General features: G+C 31.5%; 1 pseudogene; it reads left to right on the top strand.

Annotated features, from left to right (window-relative positions):
• The window catches only part of LOC139707682 (ubiquitin carboxyl-terminal hydrolase 31-like), a 76020-nt pseudogene that overhangs the window by 9325 nt on the left and 50244 nt on the right, over positions 1 to 16451 (top strand).

A 16451-nucleotide genomic window follows, 5' to 3' on the forward strand; every position in this document is an offset into this window, starting at 1 on the left:
TAGGGCTTCTCCCCAGCGTGAGTTCTCTGTGGCAAATAAGGTGATTTTCAACTGAAAGCTTTGCCATCTTCTTTATATTTGTAGGCCTACTCTCCGGTGTGAGTTCTCCTGTTGCAAATAAGGTGTGAATTTCTACTGAAAGCTTTGCCACATTCTTTGCATTTGTAGGGCTTCTCTCCAGTGTGAGTTCTGCTGTGGCAAATAAGGTATGATTTTCGACTGAAAGCTTTGTCACATTCTTTGCATTTGTAGGGCTTCTCCCCAGTGTGAGTTCTTCTGTGGCGATTAAGATGTGATTTTTTACTGAAAGCTTTGTCACATTCTTTGCATTTGTAGGGCTTCTCTCCAGTGTGAGTTCTTCTGTGTTGAATAAGGTATGATTTTTGACTGAAAGCTTTGCCACATTCTTTACATTTGTAGGGTTTCTCTCCAGTGTGGGTTCTCCTGTGGTAAATAAGTTCTGTTTTTTGACTGAAAGCTTTGCCACATTCTTTACATTTGTAGGGCTTCTCTCCAGTGTGAATTCTCCTGTGGCAAATAAGGTATGATTTTCGACCAAAAGTTTTGTCACATTCTTTGCATTTGTAGGGCTTCTCCCCAGTGTGCATTCTGCTGTGGTGAATAAGGTTTGATTTTCGACTGAAAGTTTTGTCACATTCTTTGCATTTGTAGGGCTTCTCCCCAGTGTGCATACTGCTGTGGTGAATAAGGTGTGATTTTTGACTGAAAGCTTTGCCACATTCTTTACATTTGTAGGGCTTCTCTCCAGTGTGAGTTCTGCTGTGGCAAATAAGGTGTGATTTTTCACTGAAAGCTTTGCCACATTCTTTACATTTGTAGGGTTTCTCTCCAGTGTGAGTTCTGCTGTGGTGAATAAGGTGTGATTTTTGACTGAAAGCTTTGACACATTCTTTACATTTGTAGGGCTTCTCTCCAGTGTGAGTTCTACTGTGGCAAATAAGGTGTGATTTTTTAATGAAAGCTTTGACACATTCTTTACATTTGTAGGGTTTCTCTCCAGTGTGAGTTCTGCTGTGGTAAATAATGTCTGTTTTTTGACTGAAAGCTTTGCCACATTCTTTACATTGGTAGGGCTTCTCTCCAGTGTGGGTTCTTCGGTGGTAAGTAAGACCTATTTTTTTACAAAAATCTTTGTCACATTGTTTATATTTGTAGGGCTTCTCTCCAGTATAAATTCTCTGGTGATGAACAAGCTCTGAATTTTTATATGATTTCTGGTGTTCACTCTCACTTGTAGTTTTCCATATTTTCTTTTGATGTAAATAGTCAAGATTACAACTTCTATATTTTACACTTATCACTTTATGAAATATATGTTTTATAACCTTTTCTGGTGAATATTCTTGGGTGTCTTGAGAAGCCATGACTGAAATAAACAAAAATTTTAAAAAAACAATACCTACTAGAGTGGGATAAATATACTTTGCATACATAATGTGAAATTAAGGTAAAATAAGTACATCAGGAGTGTAGCAGATTAGTATGTTCAAAGTCATCATGAATTAAAAAATATATCAGTTCAATAAAAATGTACAAACACAATTAACTTGAGAATATTACCCAAATTCTTTTAGAGACCACAGTATCCAAGAGGAGTACATCATTAAGAAGAGTAATATAACAAAGAGAAGTAAAGTATGCTATTTTTATCATCCACAGCCTTTTGTCCTCCATAAGATAGCATTACATATTTAGGAAATATCTAGCAGCTATCTTCACTCTCAGTAGAATAAGAGAAATGTAAAATGTATACAAACATTTGTGGCTTTTTCAAAGAGTGTCCAAAACCTGGTTTTTGTCTACCATGACATAGAGATGTGAAAATAACTAGTAAATTTTGAGTGATAATACCACAAATAGTCAATAATGGTAAAGAGGCTATGGACTCTTAAAACCAAATATGAACAAATTTTACTAAGAAATATACACATATATGTCTATAAAATTTTCCATAAAAACATTTTAAAAGACTATAAAAATGTTGCATAGTCTATGCCATAATACTTGGCTGAAGTCAACACTTGACAATCAAGTGTAATAAATTGATTTTCATATTTGTAAATTCATGTGATATGACAATTTCTTTCATTGACAAATACAACTTTGTTTATTTACTAAATATATCATGGTATTTTATACTATATATAAAAGATAATATGACTAAACAGAATGAATTAACACAATCATTATTTCATATAATTATCAGTTTTGTTCTTACAAGGTATTGTATTCCTTCAACTAGTATTTATGAAGAACATAATACACTCACCATTTGATAAAACAAAACTCTTGACCCTCTTTATGATCAATAAAACAAAACTATGGAAACTTTGACTATAATATCAACCCTACACAAAACACAGTATCTGGTGAGCACAATTTTACTCACTAAATTACTGACTTCTACATGTGAATCAAGTGCTCCTGCAACTTAATCTCTGCCTGCCACATTTGACTTAATGCAAAGTCCTACATGTATTTCTTAAAACACTTTATGAGACAAAATATTTTCATTACTAACTAATAATAGTATATAAGTACAATATTTTTACTCATTTGATCATTGATGGGCACATACATTGAGTGCCTACTTTTAATACTGAGAACAATGTTTGCACTAAACACAAAAGCAGAGGTATCTCTTCAACTTTCTGATTTAATTGTTCATAGATACATATTTAGTACTGGCATTTCTGGATCTTTACATCATCAAACTTTTAATTTTTCATGTGTGGTGCTTGAAAAAATTCTATATCACTGAACTATAAGCCTTTATAAAATTGTTTGAGTCATGCTGTTTCTAAATTTCTGTGACTTCCCTCAAACATGAAGTACTTTTGTATGGCCTCCCAATTAGCAAATATTACAAGGATTCAGCACTGTTCTTGTGTATTTTTATTTTTTTTAAAGTTTTTATACATTTTTTCCCACAATTTACTATATAATCTACTGTTGGCTCCTTTAATGAACAAATAAAAAACAGTACAGCAAATATAAACAAAGATTAGAATGGCTTAATCCAAGTAACAAAAGAAGAAGAAAAAAACATTAAGAACTGAACATTAGGGTACTGACCATTATGAATTACTCAAAGAACACTAAATAACTATTTAAAGAAAGTTTAGAGAGTAAAATTGAGACCAAATAGTAATATAATTGGGCACAAATTGTGTATGTTTATAATTTTTAAGAATAAATGACATGGGGATTCCTAGTGTGCAAAGCTGAAATGTTACCAATATGGGAGAGGCTTATCAAGCAGGACCAATGTTAAGACAAGTCTAAGCAACTTGTGAAATACTGGAAAAATTCAAAACTTATAGGATATATAAAGGGAATATATATATATATATATGTGTGTGTGTGTGTGTGTGTGTGAAAAGAATCCAAGCATACCACAATAAAAAACAATGATCCAGAAATTAAATCATTAATCAAAATAGAAAATAATAAGAAATATAGAAAACAACTTACAAAATAGAAGTATAATGAGCTATTCACTTCAAAATATTTATGATTATTAAAGCATTGTTGCAAGTCACAATACAAAAGAAAAAAATTGACTAACAGAATTGAATCTAAAAACAACAACAAAAACAAAAAAACAAAACAAAACAAAACAAAACTGCCAATTCAGTTCCAGCAGAGAGCATGGAAAGAAACCAAACGTAATCTGCTCCTAGAAGCCTTATTTGTTTAAAGATGGATAATGCCCCTGCCTTTACATCTCATCCTTTTGCACAATTTTTAGTCAATGAGATATAGTTTTAAATAATGAAATTTCTCATAATCCTTTTGGACGAGCTATGGTTGAATGAGCAAATTGTATCCTAATACTTGCCTTTTAAAACAGAGACAAACAAATATCTAGCCTCTCTCATATTAATATGTATTAAATATTGTTTTATTTACAGTTAAGGTGCTCAATATACAACATAAAGTTAATAATCAAAATTGGTCATGTGCATTCAATGGACATTTTATTCTCAAACAGCCATTACAAAAAAAAAAAAAATGTAATATATAAGATTCCACCTGACCAGCATGACAAGATCCTATGCCTTTGATCATGTGGGGAAAAGCATGAACTGCTATACTTATGCCAACATGTCCTGTTTGACTCTAGCTTGATGTATAAAATATAGGAATGTTGAATGTACATCAGAGACTTCACAAGCTGATTCAAAAGTTTCATTTAACCCTGGAAGATAAGAGTCCCTTCAAAGAAGAGAATAATCATTCTCCTCAGATGAGGAGAAACATTAAAAGATGAACACAAGACACTATAATTCCACTTACTTGGAGGGATATAAAACCATTAACAGCCTTAGCTCAAAAGGTGTTGGCTCAAATAGGTTAGAATGTACTCCGGATAACTTAGTTACTGCTTTGATTGCTAAACTCACACAAAACTCTGTAAATGTTTTGGTCTCAATAACAATGTTACTCATTTTTTGTACATAAGCTGTGGGAAATTCAGTACTGTCAGATCCTGGACTTCTACAACCCATTAAAATATCTTGACTCACTTGAATGAAATTGTTACTTGCAAAAATTTCTCACGGAATTCATTCTTTTCTTAGCAGAATAACTGTGTCCTTACCATCCACATAGTATTTAATAGGTCACCATCCTATGCAATTTATTTATAAAAGATCTATACTTCTTGATAAAAACTGTGATAATTCAGTAAACCTTCACACTAAGGCAGAATTTGATGCTTTGACATTCTCCTTAGAGGGTTTTCCTGGACTAGGTCTACGGGCTTACAAAACTATTATGAAACTCACCTATCCTATCATAAAAAGTATTAGCCATGCCTCCATGGCCGTTAATATGCTTAATAAAGAATAAAAACAACATTGTCAAGCCATACTTGACATTCATGCTGCAATTGATTGTCTGGTATTGCTACATCATAATGGATATCAGAAGTTTAATAACATGTGTTCCTTCAATTTAAGTGATAATAGTAATTTTATTTCAAAAGAGTTAGATTACCTTAAAGATATCATTAATAAGGTCCAACATGATGATTGATGTTTAGCCTTGTTAGATTGGATAATTTCATGTTTAATCAATTTGATCTGGGTCAAAAAATATTCATAGGTGGATGTTTACTGATGTTGGCACTTGCTGTTTTCAATGGCTGCCTTATTTTTTGCCCCCACGAGCATTAAGAAGATAAGTAATATTATTTATTCAAAAGGCCTTAAAAAAGGAGGGGAGGCTGTAGGTATTCTGACTTTGGAAATAGGCAGGAAAGGGTAGGGGTGATGATAACTGGAACCCTGAGTTCCACAATAGTAATGCCTGGCAGTTTCTCCTTGAAGCTATTAAGACAACTCTACAGGTGCACTATCTAGTTTCTGTGGTAATGTCCTTAGGGAGAAGGGGCTCTATGTTTGTAGTAACTGTACCTTATCTTCATTAGCTAGCACTTGGGGTTAAAATAACACTAGGTTATAATGTAGTCATGGTAACAGAAGCTATGTAATTTTGGGGTATACTATGTGCAGCCATGAAGAGGAGTGGCAAGTTTTTTTCTTTGTTCCTTTTCACTGTGAGTGTGTCTCTCTCTTCTGTTTGCTTCTTTACAGGTTTCCTCACAAGATTTGTAACAGATCATGATGGCCCTCAGCACAAAAGGTAAGTTTTGGTGGTTAATCTGAATAAACTGGGACATCACTAAAGAAGAAAACAGAGGACTACAAAAAATTTGAAAATGTAATAAATGTAGGGCAGTATGTGTTCAATGATTACAATCAAAAGAAATAAAGCTAAGCATCTGAAAATTTTTTCTGCTGAATAACTACTCTGCCAACATTTTTTAGTTTGGTTTTCTCCATTTGAACGTCTCAGCTGTGTCCCCTGTTATGTGTAGACTACAATAGTTACATCACTAAATTATGCTAAGTACTACTTATCTAAAGTGGAGAATGTACAACACACCAAGAAAGAGAGAGATTAAAGAGTAAAATAATATAAAGAGTACAATATCTGTACTAAAAATGTCCTTTTTATTTGAAACACAAATCTGAAACTCATAGAGAAGTTCCCAGAAGATACAACAGAAGTAAATTAAATAATAATTATTAATTAAAAATTTTAAAGGGAAATTAAACTTACCAAGGAAGGCAAAGTTTCTATAGTTCTCTAACATCACATCTTTATATAAGTTTTTCTGAGCAGGCTGAAGGCATCCCCACTCTTCTTCAGTAAAATCAATGGCTATATCCCTGAATTTTAACAGGTCCTGAAATAAGAAAACATAAATAAATAACACATTGACCACATGAACATTTGCACAGTCTGTAAGGTAATTGAAGTTAAAATGAGAGTTAATATACTATCATGTAGGTGGTGTTTTGGAACACAATGATACTATTATCTACTTCTGCAGATAAACTGATTTAAGTTCAAAAAAGTATATATACTCTGCATTTATGAAACACAATATAAAACTCAGGCATTACCACAAAATATATATTTTGTAATTTTTTATATTATAATCTATATTACACACATTGTTCAGATGAGAAAATAATGGTAATTAAGAAAGGGAATGATCAAATTTTAATGCACAACCACTAATCAGAGATTTAATAAAGTGTAGAATCTCATTTCTTATTTCTCTGATGGATCTGGCTATTCTGAATATGTAGTGAAATCTCTAGTAATTCCAATACCAATGATATAAGAGAAATTTTGAAACATAACAAGGTAGACAGACCACTTAATGGAAATATTTAACAATGAATTTAATTTCAAACATTTTATGGTATTTAGTATGTTATTAATATAAAAAAATAGCAAAAACAATCCTGTTTGGATTTTCCTTTTTATAATTTTAACAATTTATAACATACAAAATAATAAATACATATATATAAAAACTTTGATTGATGTATATATTGTATGATGTTTATAATAAAATATACATGTAGCTTTACAAACAAATATAATTTTTTTTATTTTAATGGTTCTTTCTAGTTCTACCTGATAGTAAAATCAATTTTTATGGCATTATGCAAGCACGGGATACATCTTATACTAATTAAAATCCTGTTCTTTTTGGTGGCTATCATGGTAGGCTGAGTATATGTTAGAGGATAGAAATATTAAAGACATATATGTCTTTAATATTTCTATCCCTTTCCCTTTTGTTTATTTATTTATTGTTTACCATTGTGCAATCTACTGATCTTTTTTTCTTACCCTTCCCCACTTTATGAGCTTTAGATTTCACATATCAGCAAAAACTTTCAACCTTTGGTTTTAAAGAAATGGTTTGTTTTACTTAGCATAAAATCTCCAGATTCATCCATTTACTGACAAATGTCATAAAAGCATTCTTCTTTATGACTGATTCATAGTTTATTGTGTACATAAGCAACAATTTTTTATCCTGTCATCACTGAATGGACCCATTCATCATTGAATGGTTGTATTTATAGCTTAGCTATTGTGAATTGTGCTGCTATAATCATTAATGTGGCTGTGTCAATGTGAGTATGCTGATTTTATATTATTTGGGTATACACTGCAAAGTCGAAAAACTGGGTAAAATTGTGGTTCCATTTCATTAACAATATCTATACAGGATATTATATTTTACTTAGACCTCCATAGAGCTGGAAAAAAAATGGAATTCATCTAAACCTGAGGTTGAAATAAAACATACAGAAAAAAACTTAGTAAGCCATAAAATGACTAGAATTTATTATCAAATCATCCATTCCAATGAAAAGTAAATTTTATAAACTAAAAGTAAAGAAAATCTTAAGCAAATGAGCAAAATTAGAAGCTATTAAAGATGAACATAGCACAGAGAGAGTTACCAATATCAATGTTGGTGCTTTTAAAAAGCAAATGAGCCCGGTCTAGTGATGGACAACTTTAGTTCCAGTGACTGAGGAGGATAAAAAAAAGGATCATAAATTCTAAGACAATATTATATACAATATATATAGTATTGAACAACTTAGTGAGCATTTAGCAACTAAGCAAGACTCTGTCTCTAAATAAAATATAAAAAAAAGGACTGAGGATGTGGCTTCATGGTTAAGCACCCCTGAGTTCAATCTTCAGTACAAAAAAAAAAAAAAAAAAAAAGCAGATACAACTTAAAAAGCACAAGCAAATTTGAAAATTCAACAAAGAAAAATTATCTCAAATATACAGTATATAATTTCAAATATATGCATATATAATAAATTCTCACTTGATGGAAATACACTCAGGAAAATTTATCCTAAGAATCTTTTGCAATTTTCCAATTCTCTGAGTGTAATGACAAGAATCTAGATGATATAGACAAGTACATGGCTAAAACTTTTGATATATCCACTGTTGTACATAAAGTCTACTGCTGACCGAACTACCATGATGCCACATGATTGATGTTATGAATTTAAATCAATCAGGGTAAACCTCATAATAAAATAAATGGTGGAACTTCAGAAAACAACAACAAAACTCTTAATAAGTCTCTTGTTACTTAGGCAGTTATACATAATGAAGATTACTGTGCATAGAAGAGAAAAAATGGCATTCATTTCAAAGAAAGATGCTAGGATATTGGGAAAACAGTGTGATAATAAAATGCTATTTTATCCCTTAACTCAGAAATTATAACAACATATTTTGACACATTAAATGCTGAATATAAGTTATTAATAAATAATACTGAAATATGTAAGAAAGTACAAAGCTCAGGGTTTCATACAAAAGATAGGGTGCATATGGTGGTGCACACCTGAAATATCTTCTATTCTGGAGGCTAAGACATGAAATTGAAAACTTATGGCCAACTGAAGAAATTGAGCAAACCCCATCTGGAAATAAAATTTAAAATAGAACTGAGAATATGCTCAGCAATAGGACACTTTGGTTGAATCCCTAATATCACAAAAGAAAAAAAATAGTTTATTTGTTTTCAAAATTATACAATATAACAGTTTTAAACTTATGAATTACAAAATATTAATACAAAAAAAATCTATTCATCAAATTATTACGTTAAAGGTGCAAAAGTGACAAGGTAAAAAAAAAAATAATTTCCTCACATATAATCGAATGCTTATAAGAAGAAAAAATAAAACATATTGCAAAAGAAAAACAGAATAAATTCTTGAAGAGCCACTTTAAAAGGGATGTATCTAAGTGTTAAATAATGATAAAAACTCAAAATCATATCATATAGATGAATTAAATAGTATTGATGAAAATGTGGAATAAATACATTCACAAAAGAGGAAAATAATAATTTAAACTTTTATTATCCATTTGTAGAAACTATTTTGTAATGAAATGTATATGATACACTCACACAAGAAACAGAGACTAAAATTAAACCAACTGTAAATGAGAATACAGCCATATTCCTCCAGAGTTGGAACCAAGGTGCATGGTTAAAGAGAAAGAAATAATTATTAAATTTTATAAAAAGTAAATTCTAGGAGCTAGAATTTTTTTGATGTATTATATCCAGTTTGACAAATACTATAAAATACAATGTATGTTTTTTGCCGATGTCACATGAATATTGCATTTCATGAAAGTATAGTTATAAAAGGAATATGCAGTATTTGAGAAAATAAAAATACAGAAAATCACATAAAAGACTCAAATATTTAACATTTTTACAAAAGATAAAACTATTATAAAAGTGACCATTTTCCCAAGTTAATCTATAATAATAACTGGTCAAACTATTTCCATGCTTTACTTTTTGTTAAAGAAGAAATCAAAGCAAAAACTTCTAAGATTTTCCTGGAAATTTAAATGTATATAAAATATGCCTTATTACTGGAACAAAATGCCCAAATCCAGTGTTAATATGAACAGAGGAAGATTGATTAGGGTTTGAAATATATTATTTAACTCTAACAGAAAGTGTATGGTGTGTGTGTGTGTGTGTGTGTGTGTGTGTGTGTGTGTATGTTTTTTCTCCAGATCCAAAGATTTGAGTCTATTATTTAAATTGATTAATGGTATATTTCTAATTTTATGACATGGCCATAGACCCAATGGCCTTAAGAGAATGGGCTTGAAATCAAGATGAACTGTTTTGCTATGCATGATGTCATATACCTGTAATTAGGGTATTTGAAATTTTGCTTTTTTAAAAATACTATTAAAGCACAAGAAATAGAAACAAGAGTCATTAAATGGGATGAATTCAAACTTAAAACATTCTTCTCTGCAAAAGAAACAATCAGTGAGGCAAAAAGTGATACCAGAGAGTGGGAGCAAATTTTTACCACATGCACATCAGATAGAACACTAAATTCCAGAATATATAAAGAACTTAAAAAACTTAATACCAAAAAAACAAGTTTCCCAATCACTAAATGAAATGGGCTAAGGAACTAAAATAAGTAATCAATCAATCAAAAAAATCCAACATCTCTAGCAATTAAAGAATTGCAAATCAAAACTACTCTAAAATTTAATCTCACTCCAATCAGAATGACAGTTATTAAAATACAAGCAAAAATATATTTTGGTGAGGATGTGGAGAAAAGGGCCCACTGTTACACTGTTGGTAGGTCTCTAAATTGGTGACACCAACCTGGAAAAGAATAAGGAGATTCCTTAGAAAACTTGGAAAGGAACCATCATTGACCCAGCTGTCCCACTCCTCAGTTTAGACCAACAAGAGCTAAAAACAGTATAATACAGTGGCTTATCCACATCAATGTTCATAGAAAAACAATTCACAATAGGCAAACTATAGAACCAATCTATATGCTATTCAATAGATGAATGGATAAAGAAAATATGGTTTATATACACAGTGAAATATTACTGAGCATTAAAATAGAATAAAATTATGGAATTGGGAAGTAAATGGATGAAGTTGGAGAATATCATGTTAAGGCAAGTAAACCAATCCACTAAACCAAAGACCTAATGTTTACTTTTCTAAGTGGATGCTGATCCAAAATGAGGGAAGTGTGAGGTAGCATGGAAGAACTGAAGAAACTTTGAATAAGACAAAGGGGAGGGAGGTGATGGGAGAAGGTATAGAGGTAAGTAAGATAGTGGAATGAGATGGAAATTTTTTGTACACAAAGTAGAGGTACACGGGTTTTGTAACTATAATTTCGGTATAAGAGAAATAAAATTTTGTGCTCCACTTGTGTACTATGAAGTTAAATGCATTTTGCTCTAATAGCAAGTTAGAACAAATTAATAAATTAAGTGATTTTTAAAAATTCAGGAGAGAGACTTGCCTTCCCCTAGACCTATATATAAACATATATTCTATATGTAATATGCACATTTTAATGTATATAATTTATAAACATTTTTTTCATATTTTTATCATTTTTTTTTTAAAATAAGTAACAACAGAAGCATTACAATTCTTATTCCATGTATAGAGCACAATTTTTCATATCCCTGGTTGTATATAAAGTATGGTAATACCAATTTGTGTCTTCATACATGTACATTTGATAATGAACTCTATTACATTTCACCATCCTTGTTAATTCCCTGCCCCCTTTCTTTTCTTCCCATCTCTCTGCTCTATCTAAAATTCATCCATTTCTCTCATTCTCTCCCTCCCTACCCCATTATGAGTCAGCCTCTTTATATCAGACAAAACATTTGGCATTTTTTGGAATTGGCTAGCATCACTTAACTTTATATTCTCCAATGCTATCCATTTACCTACAAATGCTAGATATGATTGTGAACCTAGAAAACTCAAAAAGCTCCACCAGAAGACATCTAGAACTAGTAAATAAATTTAGCAATGTAGCAGGATATAAAATCAACACCCATAAATGAAAGGCATTTCTGTATATTAGTGAAAAATCTTCTGAGAAAGAAATGAAGATAACTACCCCATTTAGAATAACTTCAAAAAAATAAGATACTTGGGAAGCAACTTAATGAAAAAGGTGAAAGATCTAAACAAGAAAAACTACAGAACCTTGGAAAATGGAAAGATCTACCTTGATCATGAATAGGCAAAAATAATATTACCAAAATGGCCATACTACCAAAAGCACTATACAGATTTACTGCAATTCTGATCAAAATCCCAATGGCATTCCTCATAGAAATAGAAAAAGCAACCATGAAATTTATCTCAAAAAAATAAGTGACCAAGAATAGCTAAAGCAATCCTTAGCAGGAAGAGTGAAGCAGGTGACATCACTATACCAGACCTTAAACTAGACTACAGAGCAATGGTAACAAAAAAGCATGGCATTGGCAAAAAAAAAAAAAAAAAAAAAAAAACAGACTGGAAGATGAATGGTACAGAATAGAGGACACAAAGACTAACCCACAAAATTACAATTATGATATATTAGACAAAGATGCAAAAAATATGCACTGGAGAAAAGATAGCCTCTTCAACAAACCACTATCTCTAACCATGCACAAAACTCAACTCAAAGTGTATCAAGAACCTAGGAAATAAACCATAGACTCTGCATCTAATAGAATAAAATGCAGGCTCTAATCTTCATCATGTGGGATTAGTCCCCAATTTCCTTAATGACAAACATATAGCACAAGAATTAAAACAAATGTTCAATAAATGGGATGGAAACAAACTAAAAAGATTATTCTCAGCAAAAGAAACAATCTGTGAGGTGAAGAGAGAGCCTACATCCTAGAATGAATTTTTTACCCTTCACACATCAGATAGAGCACTAATCACTAGGGTACATAAAGAACTCAAAAAGCTAAGCAAATAATAATAATAATAATAATAATAATAACAACAACAACAACCACCATCACCACCACCACCACCACCACCCAATCAAGAAATGTTCCAACAATCTTAACAAAGTATTCTTAGAACAGAATATACAATCAATCAACATTTTTTCTATATATTTGATTGGTTATGGTGCTCCCTCTACAGGGCCAAGCATAGTACTGGTGCAGTTTCTAAGGAAGGGAGACATGAGCAAGAAGTGTTATCAACTCTCCTTTATAAATTATCAAATACAATTTTCTATGTCATTTTCTAAACATTGCTGGACATGGGGAATATAGGCTTGAATCAGAGAACATTTTTATTAGAAACACAGTGTAAAAGAAAGAGAAAAAACAAAAACAAAATTATTTGAACCACATTGAACCATAAGAGAAATGGAACCTGGAATTCAGAAAAGAAAGATTCAAACTTTTGTACTTGGGAATGTGGATGACATGGATGCCTAAAGTGAAAAGGTTATTACAAACTTTTGAAAGAAAATTCATGTGAGTAGCATATAATGGTTAACCAATTAGAATCTGCACAATGTTTTCCAGGGGCTTTGTCAGCTGTGCACTATAGTGTAACATACAGGTATTCATGGCCTCCATGAAGAGCATTATTCATCTGTGCATCTAAAATTATTCCCACAGTACAGATGAAAAAAATATGGGTATCTGGGTAGTAAATGGCAAGTCAACAGCCCACAGAAAACTACCCAGAGACAGAACTGTATAAAATTTCTTCAAAGACCATCAAGGTATTGTTAGCTCCTGACACAGGAATGTCAGTCTGGGGAAATATTATTTTCTCTCCATTTTGAAGAGAGTGCATTGAGCATACATTTCAGGGGAAACATAAATACTTTTTTTTCTTTCATGTTAAGAAACTCTTCAGAAATAGAGCTTACAAGAAAGATTTCTTAGAGGGGTAAATGCCTGGAGGTTACAAAAACAACAACAACAAAAAAAAAATCAGTGGCCCTGAGTGACTCAGTAAGGAAATAAATCTAAAAGGATTATTAGAAACTGAAAAGCAAAAAATACCTATTTCTAAAAATAAATATATTCATTAGTTTCTATCTCCACAACATATCATTAAGTAAACAACAAATTATGTATGAATATTTCTAGGATTGGCCAAATTTTATTCCATATGATTTTATATTAAACCCCCAAATCCAGATAATAGAATTCATGATTCACTGCCAAAATATTACAGAAAAAAAATTTAAGGACTGGATGTTTAGTAAATATGTCATTTAACAATTTTATTACCATATGATTTTAAACAAATTTATTCATTTTCCTGCAGCTATAGTGTAGAGAAATTTCTTAATTAGTTTTCCTGTACTAATTAACAAAGATAAGCCCTATAATCCACTTTAAATTACCTACCCTTACAATCATACAAGAAACCTATAATAAATGATGAGGAAAAAAAGGCAATTTTAAAAAATAATTTAAACCTTTTTCTTGAAATCAATCTCTAGCTGCATTTTTGGATCCTTTTCTTATCTTTTAAGCCAAAAAGATATAAAGGACCGAAGTTTGAACTGCAAATTTATACATGAGATATGTTTATTAACTATAAAAATTCAAAATCTTTATAAATTTAAGAAATACACAATAAAAACCTATCATGGGAAAAATTAAGTAATGTTGATGAACATTTAAAACAAATGAATAACAATTAACTCGAAAGGAGTTTAAATTAGTATCTATTTGTGGAAACTATTTTGCTATTGAACATATATGATACTCCCCATCACAGAGACTTACTGAAATTAGAGCATATGTGATCATGAGAACATAAAAGTACTCAATGGTACTCACCCAAACACTTGAAGCCCAAGGGCATGGCTCAATACAATATACTTCTTGGAAGGGATAAATAATAATCTGTAGGAAAAATGGTCACTAGGACCAGTCACATTTCATAATATATCCAGTTTAAAAAAGAGCATAAAACACTATGTATAAATTTTACATAGGTGCCTTATGCAAGTAGTATTTAACATGTGTACATTTTTAACTTATGAGAAAATAAAAGTCACAAAAAGCACATAAAAGACTGAATTATACATCCCATGTATAGAAGATAAAACTCATCATTACAAAGGTGATAATTTTCCCACAAATTAACCCACAATATATCTTACCAAAATTGCTATGTACAAATATGAATATATCACAGTGAAGTCTACTTTTATGTGTATTCTATGAAGCAATATTAAAAAAAGAAACTATAAATAAATATACGATAGAAGAATGTAGGAGAATAGGGAAAGGGGAACTACTGGATACTGAAGGGGAGCAAATTATATTTCATTTTTTATGGTTATGTCAAAATAAACTTGACTATTAAATACAACAATAATGCAATAATAATTTAAAAAATCAACAAGATTTACTTTAAATGAAGTAAGAAACCAAAGCATGAATTTTTAAAATTCATCTACAAAGTTATATGAAACTTTAGCCAAAAACTTTTTCAATTATAAGAGAAAAAAAAGAACTTATCATGACCTACTATTCATATTTATTGTGAAATTATAATATTACAATAATCCTCAAAGCATCAAAATAGAAATAAGATCTCCATATGAATACATATGTATGTAACAACAGTATGCTTTATTGCAATAGCAAATTCTAGATAAATCAAACCATAACAAAAATAATCTCAGCAACATAAATATAAACCTGTTAGGGCAGTTTACTGGTGAAGAGTCCTTGCTTCCCCAATGCTGAAGTATAACACCAAAGAAGCATGCCAAGGCAAGTTTAGAGTGGAAAGTAGAAGCTTTATTAAAGGACAGTAGAAAAGACTTCTCCCCAGGGAAAAAAGGGGACCCAAAGGTAGAATCCATGAAAGGGATTTTTTTTAACTAAGGTCTTTTTAGCTTTTTTATAGCTAAGGTCTTCCTTCAGCTATCCCACATTCCTGTCACATTGTGTCCTTTATTCTGTTATCTTGCAATGATGTAATGTAGGTGGGAAGGCCCAAAGTGTGGAGGACAGGTGTGCTGAAGGAGTAATCTGGGCAGGAAGGGCTTTTGGATTAGCATCTGCATGTTTGCTGTGAGCTGCTTCATTAAACTTTCCTTGGGATGGGCTCAGGGCCTTGGGGACATTTTCAATTCCCCTTATCTTGTACTCCATTCTCAATTATGGTGTTCATTCTTGATTTTACTGGATATTAGACCCAATTTACCTAACTAAACTAACTACCTATCTGTAAACCTGGCTTCACTACCAAGGATATGGCTAAGAAGTACAGTATCCCTGAGTTCACCTAACTTTAACAAAATAATAATAATGAAGAAAGTAAAAATAAAAGAATGTCAAAATTAAAATTAAGGGAAATTAAGTACCCCAAAATGACAGCTCCTCTCCTGCAGGAAAATGGCCCTTGGAGATTTGATTTTGATAATTATTCCACCTGTCAATCTCCAGCATCTGGGCTGCAAGAACATACCTGCCACATAGTATTTTATGCAGATGCTAAGGATGCCCTTTGAGCATAAGGAAGACAGCAAAGAGTCTCTGCTACTGACATGTTCCCCACCTGGTTGGAAAGTAGGACTAAGGACATAGTGGCCCAATGGAGGACTTAAGCTTATAGACTCCAGAGACTGCCCAGAGTACCAATCTGTTAGCTCCTGTTTTCAACATAGCCAGTCTTGTGGTTCCAATAG

The sequence above is a fragment of the Marmota flaviventris genome, chromosome 11 (assembly GCF_047511675.1).
Source record: "Marmota flaviventris isolate mMarFla1 chromosome 11, mMarFla1.hap1, whole genome shotgun sequence".
Classification (NCBI taxonomy): Eukaryota; Metazoa; Chordata; class Mammalia; order Rodentia; family Sciuridae; genus Marmota; species Marmota flaviventris.